Here is a 21,037-nt window from a genome sequence, read left to right on the forward strand (position 1 = left end):
TGACACCATCCACCCTCCCGTACCAGGGTGAGCTTTCCATTTTGACAGAAGAGATTTGCCTCAGGGGGCAACTTATCTTTCATTGAAAAATATTATCTCACGTAAAAACCACTGTTCAACAGAGTTATAACGTTATTTGAGTCTTTTGGGCAACATCCTTCCCCAACATAGTTCAATATGCAAAAGTTTACCAGAATAGGAAAGCAATCCAATTCAGTTTCTCTTTGACAGTAGAATATTAAAAACTTTGACATTTCCACATTGCTGCAGCAGTTTGCACTCCTTTCACATGGGAGGTTCCATGGTGTAATGGTTAGCACTTTGGACTTTGAATCCAATGATCCGAGTTCAAATCTCGGTGGGACCATTTTATGACTCTTGACCAAATCATTTTCTTTCAAGTGTATTCATTAATATCACATATCTAATACCGGTAGGGTGAAAAATTAATTTATTGATTATACTCTAAAAGTTTACTAGATGTGAGCAAATAATAGAATTTTTACAATACCTGGAAACTAAATGGCTCAAAATAATGAGAGATTTTACAAACTCACTCTGGTTTCTCAAACTCATCACAGGGGCCTGATGCACGACATTACTTTTTAAAATCTTACTGTTATTGATAAGGGGAACAAGGAACTTTTTAATTGCAAAGCGTTCATTAAAACAAAACTTGAGGAGCCAAACTTTGTATTACGGTGACCGAAGATGTGCAGTTTGAATAATAATCTTGAAATTCAGACGTACAAAGATTTTACACACTGATTTTCAACAGTAATTCCACAACCAATAAAGTTGAATCTTTTGAAAGACATGTCAAAGGTGTGAATCTGAAATTCACTTTCAAAGAAATTCACAATGAAATGCACTGTGTAAGTCCAGCATGTTGTCAGCTAAGAAATCAGCAAAAATGAACTATCTCATTACTGGCCATATAGATGAGAAAGGAAAATAAACTCATGTTTACAATGTGGATGTGAAAGAACAGTTTCTAGGTTCAGCTTCAATATTTATGTTTATGAATAATTGATATGTTCATATTGTCTAACAGCTATCTAGACGGATAAAGCTATGTATGCATCTATACATACTTATGCGTTCATACGCATCAGTATAAAACATTGATATTAGGTTTTTTCTAGACCAAATTCTAAAAAATGAGTTAAACAGTGAATCTCATAATTGTAGTAGGTCCCACCGAGATTTGAACTCGGATCGCTGGATTCAGAGTCCAGAGTGCTAACCATTACACCATGGAACCCTCTCACACAAGAGTGACTTTTCCATTGAGACAAAAGAGAGCGCATCAGTGATGGCCTTCTCTTATATTGATACAAAGATATCTCATTTGAATGGTCATAGTGGATAGAGCTTTAATGTGATTTGATTCTTTTCGCTATATTCTCTATAAAAGTGTTAAATATTCAAATGTTTATCAGAATATAAAAGTTATATCACAATGTTCATCTTTGCCTGTAGCATAATTAAACAGTCTACATTTCCAGACTACAGAAGCAATGTCTCTGTCTCCTGCATGGGTGGCTCCATAGAGCAATGGTTGGCAATTTGGACTTTGCATCCAATGATCCGATTTGAGACCTTGGAGGGACTTTTTTTATTACTCTTGAGCGTTTCCATTTCTTCATCTTTGTTCATTGATAGCTCAAATCCAACACCAGTAGGTTGAAAGAGTCAATTATTGAATGCTTTCAAAATGTCCATCAGCTTGAACAAGTTACATCAATACAAACTTTACAATACTTTGACATCAAATTTCTTCACAAAGTAGTTAGCCATTATAAAATCATATCCTGATTTTCTCAAAAGCATTTCAGACGGGTGATTCACAGCATCACTTTTTTAAGCTTTCCTGCTATTGATAAGGCGAAAATAGCACATTTTGAATGAGAAGTTTTCTTCAATCAAACACAGAGGAACCCAAATGATGATCTCATTCAGCTAGTAAAAATGTTGTTTTATATTAGTATGGAAATCGTGAAAAGAAAATGTTTTTCATGCTGATTTACAACAGTTGATCTCCAATCGTAAAATATAAGCTTTTGGTCGGAGGCATCACAGGTACTGATCAAATTCTCATTTTTGAACTTTATTCACAAATCATATGATATGCTTTGTATACATCAACTGTATTGTTGGATCAATAATGAGTAAAAAGTGACTATCTCAATTTCAGGACATATAAAAGAGAAAGAAGTAGAAACTCATGTTTCAAATGCTGAGAGGCAACAACTGTTCATGATTTTCACCTCCACTAATTATATTTATTTTTATAATCTATATGTTTATATTTTCCTATAAATATACAGAGACATATAGCTATATATACAGAGATACATATGTACAGGTTGATTTTTACATGTTTATAAGTAAATGTGATGTTGTTCCAAATAAAACTTCTAAGAACTGAATGGAAAAGAAAATTGTAAAGTTCAGATAAGTCCCACTGAAATTTGTACTCAGATCCCCGTTTTCAGAGTCCAGAGTGCTAACCATGACACCATCCACCCTCCCGTACCAGGGTGAGCTTTCCATTTTGACAGAAGAGATTTGCCTCAGGGGGCAACTTATCTTTCATTGAAAAATATTATCTCACGTAAAAACCACTGTTCAACAGAGTTATAACGTTATTTGAGTCTTTTGGGCAACATCCTTCCCCAACATAGTTCAATATGCAAAAGTTTACCAGAATAGGAAAGCAATCCAATTCAGTTTCTCTTTGACAGTAGAATATTAAAAACTTTGACATTTCCACATTGCTGCAGCAGTTTGCGCTCCTTTCACCTGGGAGGTTCCATGGTGTAATGGTTAGCACTTTGGACTTTGAATCCAATGATCCGAGTTCAAATCTCGGTGGGACCATTTTATGACTCTTGACCAAATCATTTTCTTTCAAGTGTATTCATTAATATCACATATCTAATACCGGTAGGGTGAAAAATTAATTTATTGATTATACTCTAAAAGTTTACTAGATGTGAGCAAATAATAGAATTTTTACAATACCTGGAAACTAAATGGCTCAAAATAATGAGAGATTTTACAAACTCACTCTGGTTTCTCAAACTCATCACAGGGGCCTGATGCACGACATTACTTTTTAAAATCTTACTGTTATTGATAAGGGGAACAAGGAACTTTTTAATTGCAAAGCGTTCATTAAAACAAAACTTGAGGAGCCAAACTTTGTATTACGGTGACCGAAGATGTGCAGTTTGAATAATAATCTTGAAATTCAGACGTACAAAGATTTTACACACTGATTTTCAACAGTAATTCCACAACCAATAAAGTTGAATCTTTTGAAAGACATGTCAAAGGTGTAAATCTGAAATTCACTTTCAAAGAAATTCACAATGAAATGCACTGTGTAAGTCCAGCATGTTGTCAGCTAAGAAATCAGCAAAAATGAACTATCTCATTACTGGCCATATAGATGAGAAAGGAAAATAAACTCATGTTTACAATGTGGATGTGAAAGAACAGTTTCTAGGTTCAGCTTCAATATTTATGTTTATGAATAATTGATATGTTCATATTGTCTAACAGCTATCTAGACGGATAAAGCTATGTATGCATCTATACATACTTATGCGATCATACGCATCAGTATAAAACATTGATATTAGGTTTTTTCTAGACCAAATTCTAAAAAATGAGTTAAACAGTGAATCTCATAATTGTAGTAGGTCCCACCGAGATTTGAACTCGGATCGCTGGATTCAGAGTCCAGAGTGCTAACCATTACACCATGGAACCCTCTCACACAAGAGTGACTTTTCCATTGAGACAAAAGAGAGCGCATCAGTGATGGCCTTCTCTTATATTGATACAAAGATATCTCATTTGAATGGTCATAGTGGATAGAGCTTTAATGTGATTTGATTCTTTTCGCTATATTCTCTATAAAAGTGTTAAATATTCAAATGTTTATCAGAATATAAAAGTTATATCACAATGTTCATCTTTGCCTGTAGCATAATTAAACAGTCTACATTTCCAGACTACAGAAGCAATGTCTCTGTCTCCTGCATGGGTGGCTCCATAGAGCAATGGTTGGCAATTTGGACTTTGCATCCAATGATCCGATTTGAGACCTTGGAGGGACTTTTTTTATTACTCTTGAGCGTTTCCATTTCTTCATCTTTGTTCATTGATAGCTCAAATCCAACACCAGTAGGTTGAAAGAGTCAATTATTGAATGCTTTCAAAATGTCCATCAGCTTGAACAAGTTACATCAATACAAACTTTACAATACTTTGACATCAAATTTCTTCACAAAGTAGTTAGCCATTATAAAATCATATCCTGATTTTCTCAAAAGCATTTCAGACGGGTGATTCACAGCATCACTTTTTTAAGCTTTCCTGCTATTGATAAGGCGAAAATAGCACATTTTGAATGAGAAGTTTTCTTCAATCAAACACAGAGGAACCCAAATGATGATCTCATTCAGCTAGTAAAAATGTTGTTTTATATTAGTATGGAAATCGTGAAAAGAAAATGTTTTTCATGCTGATTTACAACAGTTGATCTCCAATCGTAAAATATAAGCTTTTGGTCGGAGGCATCACAGGTACTGATCAAATTCTCATTTTTGAACTTTATTCACAAATCATATGATATGCTTTGTATACATCAACTGTATTGTTGGATCAATAATGAGTAAAAAGTGACTATCTCAATTTCAGGACATATAAAAGAGAAAGAAGTAGAAACTCATGTTTCAAATGCTGAGAGGCAACAACTGTTCATGATTTTCACCTCCACTAATTATATTTATTTTTATAATCTATATGTTTATATTTTCCTATAAATATACAGAGACATATAGCTATATATACAGAGATACATATGTACAGGTTGATTTTTACATGTTTATAAGTAAATGTGATGTTGTTCCAAATAAAACTTCTAAGAACTGAATGGAAAAGAAAATTGTAAAGTTCAGATAAGTCCCACTGAAATTTGTACTCAGATCCCCGTTTTCAGAGTCCAGAGTGCTAACCATGACACCATCCACCCTCCCGTACCAGGGTGAGCTTTCCATTTTGACAGAAGAGATTTGCCTCAGGGGGCAACTTATCTTTCATTGAAAAATATTATCTCACGTAAAAACCACTGTTCAACAGAGTTATAACGTTATTTGAGTCTTTTGGGCAACATCCTTCCCCAACATAGTTCAATATGCAAAAGTTTACCAGAATAGGAAAGCAATCCAATTCAGTTTCTCTTTGACAGTAGAATATTAAAAACTTTGACATTTCCACATTGCTGCAGCAGTTTGCGCTCCTTTCACATGGGAGGTTCCATGGTGTAATGGTTAGCACTTTGGACTTTGAATCCAATGATCCGAGTTCAAATCTCGGTGGGACCATTTTATGACTCTTGACCAAATCATTTTCTTTCAAGTGTATTCATTAATATCACATATCTAATACCGGTAGGGTGAAAAATTAATTTATTGATTATACTCTAAAAGTTTACTAGATGTGAGCAAATAATAGAATTTTTACAATACCTGGAAACTAAATGGCTCAAAATAATGAGAGATTTTACAAACTCACTCTGGTTTCTCAAACTCATCACAGGGGCCTGATGCACGACATTACTTTTTAAAATCTTACTGTTATTGATAAGGGGAACAAGGAACTTTTTAATTGCAAAGCGTTTATTAAAACAAAACTTGAGGAGCCAAACTTTGTATTACGGTGACCGAAGATGTGCAGTTTGAATAATAATCTTGAAATTCAGACGTACAAAGATTTTACACACTGATTTTCAACAGTAATTCCACAACCAATAAAGTTGAATCTTTTGAAAGACATGTCAAAGGTGTGAATCTGAAATTCACTTTTAAAGAAATTCACAATGAAATGCACTGTGTAAGTCCAGCATGTTGTCAGCTAAGAAATCAGCAAAAATGAACTATCTCATTACTGGCCATATAGATGAGAAAGGAAAATAAACTCATGTTTACAATGTGGATGTGAAAGAACAGTTTCTAGGTTCAGCTTCAATATTTATGTTTATGAATAATTGATATGTTCATATTGTCTAACAGCTATCTAGACGGATAAAGCTATGTATGCATCTATACATACTTATGCGTTCATACGCATCAGTATAAAACATTGATATTAGGTTTTTTCTAGACCAAATTCTAAAAAATGAGTTAAACAGTGAATCTCATAATTGTAGTAGGTCCCACCGAGATTTGAACTCGGATCGCTGGATTCAGAGTCCAGAGTGCTAACCATTACACCATGGAACCCTCTCACACAAGAGTGACTTTTCCATTGAGACAAAAGAGAGCGCATCAGTGATGGCCTTCTCTTATATTGATACAAAGATATCTCATTTGAATGGTCATAGTGGATAGAGCTTTAATGTGATTTGATTCTTTTCGCTATATTCTCTATAAAAGTGTTAAATATTCAAATGTTTATCAGAATATAAAAGTTATATCACAATGTTCATCTTTGCCTGTAGCATAATTAAACAGTCTACATTTCCAGACTACAGAAGCAATGTCTCTGTCTCCTGCATGGGTGGCTCCATAGAGCAATGGTTGGCAATTTGGACTTTGCATCCAATGATCCGATTTGAGACCTTGGAGGGACTTTTTTTATTACTCTTGAGCGTTTCCATTTCTTCATCTTTGTTCATTGATAGCTCAAATCCAACACCAGTAGGTTGAAAGAGTCAATTATTGAATGCTTTCAAAATGTCCATCAGCTTGAACAAGTTACATCAATACAAACTTTACAATACTTTGACATCAAATTTCTTCACAAAGTAGTTAGCCATTATAAAATCATATCCTGATTTTCTCAAAAGCATTTCAGACGGGTGATTCACAGCATCACTTTTTTAAGCTTTCCTGCTATTGATAAGGCGAAAATAGCACATTTTGAATGAGAAGTTTTCTTCAATCAAACACAGAGGAACCCAAATGATGATCTCATTCAGCTAGTAAAAATGTTGTTTTATATTAGTATGGAAATCGTGAAAAGAAAATGTTTTTCATGCTGATTTACAACAGTTGATCTCCAATCGTAAAATATAAGCTTTTGGTCGGAGGCATCACAGGTACTGATCAAATTCTCATTTTTGAACTTTATTCACAAATCATATGATATGCTTTGTATACATCAACTGTATTGTTGGATCAATAATGAGTAAAAAGTGACTATCTCAATTTCAGGACATATAAAAGAGAAAGAAGTAGAAACTCATGTTTCAAATGCTGAGAGGCAACAACTGTTCATGATTTTCACCTCCACTAATTATATTTATTTTTATAATCTATATGTTTATATTTTCCTATAAATATACAGAGACATATAGCTATATATACAGAGATACATATGTACAGGTTGATTTTTACATGTTTATAAGTAAATGTGATGTTGTTCCAAATAAAACTTCTAAGAACTGAATGGAAAAGAAAATTGTAAAGTTCAGATAAGTCCCACTGAAATTTGTACTCAGATCCCCGTTTTCAGAGTCCAGAGTGCTAACCATGACACCATCCACCCTCCCGTACCAGGGTGAGCTTTCCATTTTGACAGAAGAGATTTGCCTCAGGGGGCAACTTATCTTTCATTGAAAAATATTATCTCACGTAAAAACCACTGTTCAACAGAGTTATAACGTTATTTGAGTCTTTTGGGCAACATCCTTCCCCAACATAGTTCAATATGCAAAAGTTTACCAGAATAGGAAAGCAATCCAATTCAGTTTCTCTTTGACAGTAGAATATTAAAAACTTTGACATTTCCACATTGCTGCAGCAGTTTGCGCTCCTTTCACATGGGAGGTTCCATGGTGTAATGGTTAGCACTTTGGACTTTGAATCCAATGATCCGAGTTCAAATCTCGGTGGGACCATTTTATGACTCTTGACCAAATCATTTTCTTTCAAGTGTATTCATTAATATCACATATCTAATACCGGTAGGGTGAAAAATTAATTTATTGATTATACTCTAAAAGTTTACTAGATGTGAGCAAATAATAGAATTTTTACAATACCTGGAAACTAAATGGCTCAAAATAATGAGAGATTTTACAAACTCACTCTGGTTTCTCAAACTCATCACAGGGGCCTGATGCACGACATTACTTTTTAAAATCTTACTGTTATTGATAAGGGGAACAAGGAACTTTTTAATTGCAAAGCGTTTATTAAAACAAAACTTGAGGAGCCAAACTTTGTATTACGGTGACCGAAGATGTGCAGTTTGAATAATAATCTTGAAATTCAGACGTACAAAGATTTTACACACTGATTTTCAACAGTAATTCCACAACCAATAAAGTTGAATCTTTTGAAAGACATGTCAAAGGTGTGAATCTGAAATTCACTTTTAAAGAAATTCACAATGAAATGCACTGTGTAAGTCCAGCATGTTGTCAGCTAAGAAATCAGCAAAAATGAACTATCTCATTACTGGCCATATAGATGAGAAAGGAAAATAAACTCATGTTTACAATGTGGATGTGAAAGAACAGTTTCTAGGTTCAGCTTCAATATTTATGTTTATGAATAATTGATATGTTCATATTGTCTAACAGCTATCTAGACGGATAAAGCTATGTATGCATCTATACATACTTATGCGTTCATACGCATCAGTATAAAACATTGATATTAGGTTTTTTCTAGACCAAATTCTAAAAAATGAGTTAAACAGTGAATCTCATAATTGTAGTAGGTCCCACCGAGATTTGAACTCGGATCGCTGGATTCAGAGTCCAGAGTGCTAACCATTACACCATGGAACCCTCTCATACAAGAGTGACTTTTCCATTGAGACAAAAGAGAGCGCATCAGTGATGGCCTTCTCTTATATTGATACAAAGATATCTCATTTGAATGGTCATAGTGGATAGAGCTTTAATGTGATTTGATTCTTTTCGCTATATTCTCTATAAAAGTGTTAAATATTCAAATGTTTATCAGAATATAAAAGTTATATCACAATGTTCATCTTTGCCTGTAGCATAATTAAACAGTCTACATTTCCAGACTACAGAAGCAATGTCTCTGTCTCCTGCATGGGTGGCTCCATAGAGCAATGGTTGGCAATTTGGACTTTGCATCCAATGATCCGATTTGAGACCTTGGAGGGACTTTTTTTATTACTCTTGAGCTTTTCCATTTCTTCATCTTTGTTCATTGATAGCTCAAATCCAACACCAGTAGGTTGAAAGAGTCAATTATTGAATGCTTTCAAAATGTCCATCAGCTTGAACAAGTTACATCAATACAAACTTTACAATACTTTGACATCAAATTTCTTCACAAAGTAGTTAGCCATTATAAAATCATATCCTGATTTTCTCAAACGCATTTCAGACGGGTGATTCACAGCATCACTTTTTTAAGCTTTCCTGCTATTGATAAGGCGAAAATAGCACATTTTGAATGAGAAGTTTTCTTCAATCAAACATAGAGGAACCCAAATGATGATCTCATTCAGCTAGTAAAAATGTTGTTTTATATTAGTATGGAAATCGTGAAAAGAAAATGTTTTTCATGCTGATTTACAACAGTTGATCTCCAATCGTAAAATATAAGCTTTTGGTCGGAGGCATCACAGGTACTGATCAAATTCTCATTTTTGAACTTTATTCACAAATCATATGATATGCTTTGTATACATCAACTGTATTGTTGGATCAATAATGAGTAAAAAGTGACTATCTCAATTTCAGGACATATAAAAGAGAAAGAAGTAGAAACTCATGTTTCAAATGCTGAGAGGCAACAACTGTTCATGATTTTCACCTCCACTAATTATATTTATTTTTATAATCTATATGTTTATATTTTCCTATAAATATACAGAGACATATAGCTATATATACAGAGATACATATGTACAGGTTGATTTTTACATGTTTATAAGTAAATGTGATGTTGTTCCAAATAAAACTTCTAAGAACTGAATGGAAAAGAAAATTGTAAAGTTCAGATAAGTCCCACTGAAATTTGTACTCAGATCCCCGTTTTCAGAGTCCAGAGTGCTAACCATGACACCATCCACCCTCCCGTACCAGGGTGAGCTTTCCATTTTGACAGAAGAGATTTGCCTCAGGGGGCAACTTATCTTTCATTGAAAAATATTATCTCACGTAAAAACCACTGTTCAACAGAGTTATAACGTTATTTGAGTCTTTTGGGCAACATCCTTCCCCAACATAGTTCAATATGCAAAAGTTTACCAGAATAGGAAAGCAATCCAATTCAGTTTCTCTTTGACAGTAGAATATTAAAAACTTTGACATTTCCACATTGCTGCAGCAGTTTGCGCTCCTTTCACATGGGAGGTTCCATGGTGTAATGGTTAGCACTTTGGACTTTGAATCCAATGATCCGAGTTCAAATCTCGGTGGGACCATTTTATGACTCTTGACCAAATCATGTTCTTTCAAGTGTATTCATTAATATCACATATCTAATACCGGTAGGGTGAAAAATTAATTTATTGATTATACTCTAAAAGTTTACTAGATGTGAGCAAATAATAGAATTTTTACAATACCTGGAAACTAAATGGCTCAAAATAATGAGAGATTTTACAAACTAACTCTGGTTTCTCAAACTCATCACAGGGGCCTGATGCACGACATTACTTTTTAAAATCTTACTGTTATTGATAAGGGGAACAAGGAACTTTTTAATTGCAAAGCGTTCATTAAAACAAAACTTGAGGAGCCAAACTTTGTATTACGGTGACCGAAGATGTGCAGTTTGAATAATAATCTTGAAATTCAGACGTACAAAGATTTTACACACTGATTTTCAACAGTAATTCCACAACCAATAAAGTTGAATCTTTTGAAAGACATGTCAAAGGTGTGAATCTGAAATTCACTTTCAAAGAAATTCACAATGAAATGCACTGTGTAAGTCCAGCATGTTGTCAGCTAAGAAATCAGCAAAAATGAACTATCTCATTACTGGCCATATAGATGAGAAAGGAAAATAAACTCATGTTTACAATGTGGATGTGAAAGAACAGTTTCTAGGTTCAGCTTCAATATTTATGTTTATGAATAATTGATATGTTCATATTGTCTAACAGCTATCTAGACGGATAAAGCTATGTATGCATCTATACATACTTATGCGTTCATACGCATCAGTATAAAACATTGATATTAGGTTTTTTCTAGACCAAATTCTAAAAAATGAGTTAAACAGTGAATCTCATAATTGTAGTAGGTCCCACCGAGATTTGAACTCGGATCGCTGGATTCAGAGTCCAGAGTACTAACCATTACACCATGGAACCCTCTCATACAAGAGTGACTTTTCCATTGAGACAAAAGAGAGCGCATCAGTGATGGCCTTCTCTTATATTGATACAAAGATATCTCATTTGAATGGTCATAGTGGATAGAGCTTTAATGTGATTTGATTCTTTTCGCTATATTCTCTATAAAAGTGTTAAATATTCAAATGTTTATCAGAATATAAAAGTTATATCACAATGTTCATCTTTGCCTGTAGCATAATTAAACAGTCTACATTTCCAGACTACAGAAGCAATGTCTCTGTCTCCTGCATGGGTGGCTCCATAGAGCAATGGTTGGCAATTTGGACTTTGCATCCAATGATCCGATTTGAGACCTTGGAGGGACTTTTTTTATTACTCTTGAGCTTTTCCATTTCTTCATCTTTGTTCATTGATAGCTCAAATCCAACACCAGTAGGTTGAAAGAGTCAATTATTGAATGCTTTCAAAATGTCCATCAGCTTGAACAAGTTACATCAATACAAACTTTACAATACTTTGACATCAAATTTCTTCACAAAGTAGTTAGCCATTATAAAATCATATCCTGATTTTCTCAAACGCATTTCAGACGGGTGATTCACAGCATCACTTTTTTAAGCTTTCCTGCTATTGATAAGGCGAAAATAGCACATTTTGAATGAGAAGTTTTCTTCAATCAAACATAGAGGAACCCAAATGATGATCTCATTCAGCTAGTAAAAATGTTGTTTTATATTAGTAAGGAAATCGTGAAAAGAAAATGTTTTTCATGCTGATTTACAACAGTTGATCTCCAATCGTAAAATATAAGCTTTTGGTCGGAGGCATCACAGGTACTGATCAAATTCTCATTTTTGAACTTTATTCACAAATCATATGATATGCTTTGTATACATCAACTGTATTGTTGGATCAATAATGAGTAAAAAGTGACTATCTCAATTTCAGGACATATAAAAGAGAAAGAAGTAGAAACTCATGTTTCAAATGCTGAGAGGCAACAACTGTTCATGATTTTCACCTCCACTAATTATATTTATTTTTATAATCTATATGTTTATATTTTCCTATAAATATACAGAGACATATAGCTATATATACAGAGATACATATGTACAGGTTGATTTTTACATGTTTATAAGTAAATGTGATGTTGTTCCAAATAAAACTTCTAAGAACTGAATGGAAAAGAAAATTGTAAAGTTCAGATAAGTCCCACTGAAATTTGTACTCAGATCCCCGTTTTCAGAGTCCAGAGTGCTAACCATGACACCATCCACCCTCCCGTACCAGGGTGAGCTTTCCATTTTGACAGAAGAGATTTGCCTCAGGGGGCAACTTATCTTTCATTGAAAAATATTATCTCACGTAAAAACCACTGTTCAACAGAGTTATAACGTTATTTGAGTCTTTTGGGCAACATCCTTCCCCAACATAGTTCAATATGCAAAAGTTTACCAGAATAGGAAAGCAATCCAATTCAGTTTCTCTTTGACAGTAGAATATTAAAAACTTTGACATTTCCACATTGCTGCAGCAGTTTGCGCTCCTTTCACATGGGAGGTTCCATGGTGTAATGGTTAGCACTTTGGACTTTGAATCCACTGATCCGAGTTCAAATCTCGGTGGGACCATTTTATGACTCTTGACCAAATCATTTTCTTTCAAGTGTATTCATTAATATCACATATCTAATACCGGTAGGGTGAAAAATTAATTTATTGATTATACTCTAAAAGTTTACTAGATGTGAGCAAATAATAGAATTTTTACAATACCTGGAAACTAAATGGCTCAAAATAATGAGAGATTTTACAAACTAACTCTGGTTTCTCAAACTCATCACAGGGGCCTGATGCACGACATTACTTTTTAAAATCTTACTGTTATTGATAAGGGGAACAAGGAACTTTTTAATTGCAAAGCGTTCATTAAAACAAAACTTGAGGAGCCAAACTTTGTATTACGGTGACCGAAGATGTGCAGTTTGAATAATAATCTTGAAATTCAGACGTACAAAGATTTTACACACTGATTTTCAACAGTAATTCCACAACCAATAAAGTTGAATCTTTTGAAAGACATGTCAAAGGTGTGAATCTGAAATTCACTTTCAAAGAAATTCACAATGAAATGCACTGTGTAAGTCCAGCATGTTGTCAGCTAAGAAATCAGCAAAAATGAACTATCTCATTACTGGCCATATAGATGAGAAAGGAAAATAAACTCATGTTTACAATGTGGATGTGAAAGAACAGTTTCTAGGTTCAGCTTCAATATTTATGTTTATGAATAATTGATATGTTCATATTGTCTAACAGCTATCTAGACGGATAAAGCTATGTATGCATCTATACATACTTATGCGTTCATACGCATCAGTATAAAACATTGATATTAGGTTTTTTCTAGACCAAATTCTAAAAAATGAGTTAAACAGTGAATCTCATAATTGTAGTAGGTCCCACCGAGATTTGAACTCGGATCACTGGATTCAGAGTCCAGAGTGCTAACCATTACACCATGGAACCCTCTCACACAAGAGTGACTTTTCCATTGAGACAAAAGAGAGCGCATCAGTGATGGCCTTCTCTTATATTGATACAAAGATATCTCATTTGAATGGTCATAGTGGATAGAGCTTTAATGTGATTTGATTCTTTTCGCTATATTCTCTATAAAAGTGTTAAATATTCAAATGTTTATCAGAATATAAAAGTTATATCACAATGTTCATCTTTGCCTGTAGCATAATTAAACAGTCTACATTTCCAGACTACTGAAGCAATGTCTCTGTCTCCTGCATGGGTGGCTCCATAGAGCAATGGTTGGCAATTTGGACTTTGCATCCAATGATCCGATTTGAGACCTTGGAGGGACTTTTTTTATTACTCTTGAGCTTTTCCATTTCTTCATCTTTGTTCATTGATAGCTCAAATCCAACACCAGTAGGTTGAAAGAGTCAATTATTGAATGCTTTCAAAATGTCCATCAGCTTGAACAAGTTACATCAATACAAACTTTACAATACTTTGACATCAAATTTCTTCACAAAGTAGTTAGCCTTTATAAAATCATATCCTGATTTTCTCAAACGCATTTCAGACGGGTGATTCACAGCATCACTTTTTTAAGCTTTCCTGCTATTGATAAGGCGAAAATAGCACATTTTGAATGAGAAGTTTAGTTCAATCAAACACAGAGGAACCCAAATGATGATCTCATTCAGCTAGTAAAAATGTTGTTTTATATTAGTATGGAAATCGTGAAAAGAAAATGTTTTTCATGCTGATTTACAACAGTTGATCTCCAATCGTAAAATATAAGCTTTTGGTCGGAGGCATCACAGGTACTGATCAAATTCTCATTTTTGAACTTTATTCACAAATCATATGATATGCTTTGTATACATCAACTGTATTGTTGGATCAATAATGAGTAAAAAGTGACTATCTCAATTTCAGGACATATAAAAGAGAAAGAAGTAGAAACTCATGTTTCAAATGCTGAGAGGCAACAACTGTTCATGATTTTCACCTCCACTAATTATATTTATTTTTATAATCTATATGTTTATATTTTCCTATAAACATACAGAGACATATAGCTATATATACAGAGATACATATGTACAGGTTGATTTTTACATGTTTATAAGTAAATGTGATGTTGTTCCAAATAAAACTTCTAAGAACTGAATGGAAAAGAAAATTGTAAAGTTCAGATAAGTCCCACTGAAATTTGTACTCAGATCCCCGTTTTCAGAGTCCAGAGTGCTAACCATGACACCATCCACCCTCCCGTACCAGGGTGAGCTTTCCATTTTGACAGAAGAGATTTGCCTCAGGGGGCAACTTATCTTTCATTGAAAAATATTATCTCACGTAAAAACCACTGTTCAACAGAGTTATAACGTTATTTGAGTCATTTGGGCAACATCCTTCCCCAACATAGTTCAATATGCAAAAGTTTACCAGAATAGGAAAGCAATCCAATTCAGTTTCTCTTTGACAGTAGAATATTAAAAACTTTGACATTTCCACATTGCTGCAGCAGTTTGCGCTCCTTTCACATGGGAGGTTCCATGGTGTAATGGTTAGCACTTTGGACTTTGAATCCAATGATCCGAGTTCAAATCTCGGTGGGACCATTTTATGACTCTTGACCAAATCATTTTCTTTCAAGTGTATTCATTAATATCACATATCTAATACCGGTAGGGTGAAAAATTAATTTATTGATTATACTCTAAAAGTTTACTAGATGTGAGCAAATAATAGAATTTTTACAATACCTGGAAACTAAATGGCTCAAAATAATGAGAGATTTTACAAACTCACTCTGGTTTCTCAAACTCATCACAGGGGCCTGATGCACGACATTACTTTTTAAAATCTTACTGTTATTGATAAGGGGAACAAGGAACTTTTTAATTGCAAAGCGTTCATTAAAACAAAACTTGAGGAGCCAAACTTTGTATTACGGTGACCGAAGATGTGCAGTTTGAATAATAATCTTGAAATTCAGACGTACAAAGATTTTACACACTGATTTTCAACAGTAATTCCACAACCAATAAAGTTGAATCTTTTGAAAGACATGTCAAAGGTGTGAATCTGAAATTCACTTTCAAAGAAATTCACAATGAAATGCACTGTGTAAGTCCAGCATGTTGTCAGCTAAGAAATCAGCAAAAATGAACTATCTCATTACTGGCCATATAGATGAGAAAGGAAAATAAACTCATGTTTACAATGTGGATGTGAAAGAACAGTTTCTAGGTTCAGCTTCAATATTTATGTTTATGAATAATTGATATGTTCATATTGTCTAACAGCTATCTAGACGGATAAAGCTATGTATGCATCTATACATACTTATGCGTTCATACGCATCAGTATAAAACATTGATATTAGGTTTTTTCTAGACCAAATTCTAAAAAATGAGTTAAACAGTGAATCTCATAATTGTAGTAGGTCCCACCGAGATTTGAACTCGGATCGCTGGATTCAGAGTCCAGAGTGCTAACCATTACACCATGGAACCCTCTCACACAAGAGTGACTTTTCCATTGAGACAAAAGAGAGCGCATCAGTGATGGCCTTCTCTTATATTGATACAAAGATATCTCATTTGAATGGTCATAGTGGATAGAGCTTTAATGTGATTTGATTCTTTTCGCTATATTCTCTATAAAAGTGTTAAATATTCAAATGTTTATCAGAATATAAAAGTTATATCACAATGTTCATCTTTGCCTGTAGCATAATTAAACAGTCTACATTTCCAGACTACAGAAGCAATGTCTCTGTCTCCTGCATGGGTGGCTCCATAGAGCAATGGTTGGCAATTTGGACTTTGCATCCAATGATCCGATTTGAGACCTTGGAGGGACTTTTTTTATTACTCTTGAGCGTTTCCATTTCTTCATCTTTGTTCATTGATAGCTCAAATCCAACACCAGTAGGTTGAAAGAGTCAATTATTGAATGCTTTCAAAATGTCCATCAGCTTGAACAAGTTACATCAATACAAACTTTACAATACTTTGACATCAAATTTCTTCACAAAGTAGTTAGCCATTATAAAATCATATCCTGATTTTCTCAAAAGCATTTCAGACGGGTGATTCACAGCATCACTTTTTTAAGCTTTCCTGCTATTGATAAGGCGAAAATAGCACATTTTGAATGAGAAGTTTTCTTCAATCAAACACAGAGGAACCCAAATGATGATCTCATTCAGCTAGTAAAAATGTTGTTTTATATTAGTATGGAAATCGTGAAAAGAAAATGTTTTTCATGCTGATTTACAACAGTTGATCTCCAATCGTAAAATATAAGCTTTTGGTCGGAGGCATCACAGGTACTGATCAAATTCTCATTTTTGAACTTTATTCACAAATCATATGATATGCTTTGTATACATCAACTGTATTGTTGGATCAATAATGAGTAAAAAGTGACTATCTCAATTTCAGGACATATAAAAGAGAAAGAAGTAGAAACTCATGTTTCAAATGCTGAGAGGCAACAACTGTTCATGATTTTCACCTCCACTAATTATATTTATTTTTATAATCTATATGTTTATATTTTCCTATAAATATACAGAGACATATAGCTATATATACAGAGATACATATGTACAGGTTGATTTTTACATGTTTATAAGTAAATGTGATGTTGTTCCAAATAAAACTTCTAAGAACTGAATGGAAAAGAAAATTGTAAAGTTCAGATAAGTCCCACTGAAATTTGTACTCAGATCCCCGTTTTCAGAGTCCAGAGTGCTAACCATGACACCATCCACCCTCCCGTACCAGGGTGAGCTTTCCATTTTGACAGAAGAGATTTGCCTCAGGGGGCAACTTATCTTTCATTGAAAAATATTATCTCACGTAAAAACCACTGTTCAACAGAGTTATAACGTTATTTGAGTCTTTTGGGCAACATCCTTCCCCAACATAGTTCAATATGCAAAAGTTTACCAGAATAGGAAAGCAATCCAATTCAGTTTCTCTTTGACAGTAGAATATTAAAAACTTTGACATTTCCACATTGCTGCAGCAGTTTGCGCTCCTTTCACATGGGAGGTTCCATGGTGTAATGGTTAGCACTTTGGACTTTGAATCCAATGATCCGAGTTCAAATCTCGGTGGGACCATTTTATGACTCTTGACCAAATCATTTTCTTTCAAGTGTATTCATTAATATCACATATCTAATACCGGTAGGGTGAAAAATTAATTTATTGATTATACTCTAAAAGTTTACTAGATGTGAGCAAATAATAGAATTTTTACAATACCTGGAAACTAAATGGCTCAAAATAATGAGAGATTTTACAAACTCACTCTGGTTTCTCAAACTCATCACAGGGGCCTGATGCACGACATTACTTTTTAAAATCTTACTGTTATTGATAAGGGGAACAAGGAACTTTTTAATTGCAAAGCGTTTATTAAAACAAAACTTGAGGAGCCAAACTTTGTATTACGGTGACCGAAGATGTGCAGTTTGAATAATAATCTTGAAATTCAGACGTACAAAGATTTTACACACTGATTTTCAACAGTAATTCCACAACCAATAAAGTTGAATCTTTTGAAAGACATGTCAAAGGTGTGAATCTGAAATTCACTTTTAAAGAAATTCACAATGAAATGCACTGTGTAAGTCCAGCATGTTGTCAGCTAAGAAATCAGCAAAAATGAACTATCTCATTACTGGCCATATAGATGAGAAAGGAAAATAAACTCATGTTTACAATGTGGATGTGAAAGAACAGTTTCTAGGTTCAGCTTCAATATTTATGTTTATGAATAATTGATATGTTCATATTGTCTAACAGCTATCTAGACGGATAAAGCTATGTATGCATCTATACATACTTATGCGTTCATACGCATCAGTATAAAACATTGATATTAGGTTTTTTCTAGACCAAATTCTAAAAAATGAGTTAAACAGTGAATCTCATAATTGTAGTAGGTCCCACCGAGATTTGAACTCGGATCGCTGGATTCAGAGTCCAGAGTGCTAACCATTACACCATGGAACCCTCTCATACAAGAGTGACTTTTCCATTGAGACAAAAGAGAGCGCATCAGTGATGGCCTTCTCTTATATTGATACAAAGATATCTCATTTGAATGGTCATAGTGGATAGAGCTTTAATGTGATTTGATTCTTTTCGCTATATTCTCTATAAAAGTGTTAAATATTCAAATGTTTATCAGAATATAAAAGTTATATCACAATGTTCATCTTTGCCTGTAGCATAATTAAACAGTCTACATTTCCAGACTACAGAAGCAATGTCTCTGTCTCCTGCATGGGTGGCTCCATAGAGCAATGGTTGGCAATTTGGACTTTGCATCCAATGATCCGATTTGAGACCTTGGAGGGACTTTTTTTATTACTCTTGAGCTTTTCCATTTCTTCATCTTTGTTCATTGATAGCTCAAATCCAACACCAGTAGGTTGAAAGAGTCAATTATTGAATGCTTTCAAAATGTCCATCAGCTTGAACAAGTTACATCAATACAAACTTTACAATACTTTGACATCAAATTTCTTCACAAAGTAGTTAGCCATTATAAAATCATATCCTGATTTTCTCAAACGCATTTCAGACGGGTGATTCACAGCATCACTTTTTTAAGCTTTCCTGCTATTGATAAGGCGAAAATAGCACATTTTGAATGAGAAGTTTTCTTCAATCAAACATAGAGGAACCCAAATGATGATCTCATTCAGCTAGTAAAAATGTTGTTTTATATTAGTATGGAAATCGTGAAAAGAAAATGTTTTTCATGCTGATTTACAACAGTTGATCTCCAATCGTAAAATATAAGCTTTTGGTCGGAGGCATCACAGGTACTGATCAAATTCTCATTTTTGAACTTTATTCACAAATCATATGATATGCTTTGTATACATCAACTGTATTGTTGGATCAATAATGAGTAAAAAGTGACTATCTCAATTTCAGGACATATAAAAGAGAAAGAAGTAGAAACTCATGTTTCAAATGCTGAGAGGCAACAACTGTTCATGATTTTCACCTCCACTAATTATATTTATTTTTATAATCTATATGTTTATATTTTCCTATAAATATACAGAGACATATAGCTATATATACAGAGATACATATGTACAGGTTGATTTTTACATGTTTATAAGTAAATGTGATGTTGTTCCAAATAAAACTTCTAAGAACTGAATGGAAAAGAAAATTGTAAAGTTCAGATAAGTCCCACTGAAATTTGTACTCAGATCCCCGTTTTCAGAGTCCAGAGTGCTAACCATGACACCATCCACCCTCCCGTACCAGGGTGAGCTTTCCATTTTGACAGAAGAGATTTGCCTCAGGGGGCAACTTATCTTTCATTGAAAAATATTATCTCACGTAAAAACCACTGTTCAACAGAGTTATAACGTTATTTGAGTCTTTTGGGCAACATCCTTCCCCAACATAGTTCAATATGCAAAAGTTTACCAGAATAGGAAAGCAATCCAATTCAGTTTCTCTTTGACAGTAGAATATTAAAAACTTTGACATTTCCACATTGCTGCAGCAGTTTGCGCTCCTTTCACATGGGAGGTTCCATGGTGTAATGGTTAGCACTTTGGACTTTGAATCCAATGATCCGAGTTCAAATCTCGGTGGGACCATTTTATGACTCTTGACCAAATCATTTTCTTTCAAGTGTATTCATTAATATCACATATCTAATACCGGTAGGGTGAAAAATTAATTTATTGATTATACTCTAAAAGTTTACTAGATGTGAGCAAATAATAGAATTTTTACAATACCTGGAAACTAAATGGCTCAAAATAATGAGAGATTTTACAAACTCACTCTGGTTTCTCAAACTCATCACAGGGGCCTGATGCACGACATTACTTTTTAAAATCTTACTGTTATTGATAAGGGGAACAAGGAACTTTTTAATTGCAAAGCGTTTATTAAAACAAAACTTGAGGAGCCAAACTTTGTATTACGGTGACCGAAGATGTGCAGTTTGAATAATAATCTTGAAATTCAGACGTACAAAGATTTTACACACTGATTTTCAACAGTAATTCCACAACCAATAAAGTTGAATCTTTTGAAAGACATGTCAAAGGTGTGAATCTGAAATTCACTTTTAAAGAAATTCACAATGAAATGCACTGTGTAAGTCCAGCATGTTGTCAGCTAAGAAATCAGC

General features: G+C 33.9%; 15 non-coding genes across 15 annotated transcripts; 8 read left to right on the forward strand and 7 right to left on the reverse strand.

Annotated features, from left to right (window-relative positions):
- The first annotated feature begins 295 nt into the window (after positions 1–295).
- TRNAQ-UUG (transfer RNA glutamine (anticodon UUG)) lies at positions 296–367 on the forward strand. Its single transcript has one exon. It is a non-coding gene; the product is annotated as a tRNA-Gln (tRNA).
- Positions 368–1,192: 825 nt separating this feature from the next.
- TRNAQ-CUG (transfer RNA glutamine (anticodon CUG)) lies at positions 1,193–1,264 on the reverse strand. Its single transcript has one exon. It is a non-coding gene; the product is annotated as a tRNA-Gln (tRNA).
- A 1,547-nt stretch (positions 1,265–2,811) lies between these two features.
- TRNAQ-UUG (transfer RNA glutamine (anticodon UUG)) lies at positions 2,812–2,883 on the forward strand. Its single transcript has one exon. It is a non-coding gene; the product is annotated as a tRNA-Gln (tRNA).
- Positions 2,884–3,708: 825 nt separating this feature from the next.
- On the reverse strand, positions 3,709–3,780 carry TRNAQ-CUG (transfer RNA glutamine (anticodon CUG)). The gene has a single exon. It is a non-coding gene; the product is annotated as a tRNA-Gln (tRNA).
- Positions 3,781–5,327: 1,547 nt separating this feature from the next.
- On the forward strand, positions 5,328–5,399 carry TRNAQ-UUG (transfer RNA glutamine (anticodon UUG)). The gene has a single exon. It is a non-coding gene; the product is annotated as a tRNA-Gln (tRNA).
- Positions 5,400–6,224: 825 nt separating this feature from the next.
- Positions 6,225–6,296, reverse strand: TRNAQ-CUG (transfer RNA glutamine (anticodon CUG)). Its single transcript has one exon. It is a non-coding gene; the product is annotated as a tRNA-Gln (tRNA).
- A 1,547-nt stretch (positions 6,297–7,843) lies between these two features.
- On the forward strand, positions 7,844–7,915 carry TRNAQ-UUG (transfer RNA glutamine (anticodon UUG)). The gene has a single exon. It is a non-coding gene; the product is annotated as a tRNA-Gln (tRNA).
- Positions 7,916–8,740: 825 nt separating this feature from the next.
- On the reverse strand, positions 8,741–8,812 carry TRNAQ-CUG (transfer RNA glutamine (anticodon CUG)). Its single transcript has one exon. It is a non-coding gene; the product is annotated as a tRNA-Gln (tRNA).
- Positions 8,813–10,359: 1,547 nt separating this feature from the next.
- On the forward strand, positions 10,360–10,431 carry TRNAQ-UUG (transfer RNA glutamine (anticodon UUG)). Its single transcript has one exon. It is a non-coding gene; the product is annotated as a tRNA-Gln (tRNA).
- A 3,341-nt stretch (positions 10,432–13,772) lies between these two features.
- TRNAQ-CUG (transfer RNA glutamine (anticodon CUG)) lies at positions 13,773–13,844 on the reverse strand. Its single transcript has one exon. It is a non-coding gene; the product is annotated as a tRNA-Gln (tRNA).
- Positions 13,845–15,391: 1,547 nt separating this feature from the next.
- Positions 15,392–15,463, forward strand: TRNAQ-UUG (transfer RNA glutamine (anticodon UUG)). Its single transcript has one exon. It is a non-coding gene; the product is annotated as a tRNA-Gln (tRNA).
- Positions 15,464–16,288: 825 nt separating this feature from the next.
- TRNAQ-CUG (transfer RNA glutamine (anticodon CUG)) lies at positions 16,289–16,360 on the reverse strand. The gene has a single exon. It is a non-coding gene; the product is annotated as a tRNA-Gln (tRNA).
- A 1,547-nt stretch (positions 16,361–17,907) lies between these two features.
- Positions 17,908–17,979, forward strand: TRNAQ-UUG (transfer RNA glutamine (anticodon UUG)). The gene has a single exon. It is a non-coding gene; the product is annotated as a tRNA-Gln (tRNA).
- An 825-nt stretch (positions 17,980–18,804) lies between these two features.
- Positions 18,805–18,876, reverse strand: TRNAQ-CUG (transfer RNA glutamine (anticodon CUG)). Its single transcript has one exon. It is a non-coding gene; the product is annotated as a tRNA-Gln (tRNA).
- A 1,547-nt stretch (positions 18,877–20,423) lies between these two features.
- On the forward strand, positions 20,424–20,495 carry TRNAQ-UUG (transfer RNA glutamine (anticodon UUG)). The gene has a single exon. It is a non-coding gene; the product is annotated as a tRNA-Gln (tRNA).
- The last annotated feature ends 542 nt before the right edge of the window (positions 20,496–21,037 follow it).

The sequence above is a fragment of the Triturus cristatus genome, chromosome 5_2 (genome assembly GCF_964204655.1).
Source record: "Triturus cristatus chromosome 5_2, aTriCri1.1, whole genome shotgun sequence".
NCBI classification, from domain to species: Eukaryota; Metazoa; Chordata; class Amphibia; order Caudata; family Salamandridae; genus Triturus; species Triturus cristatus.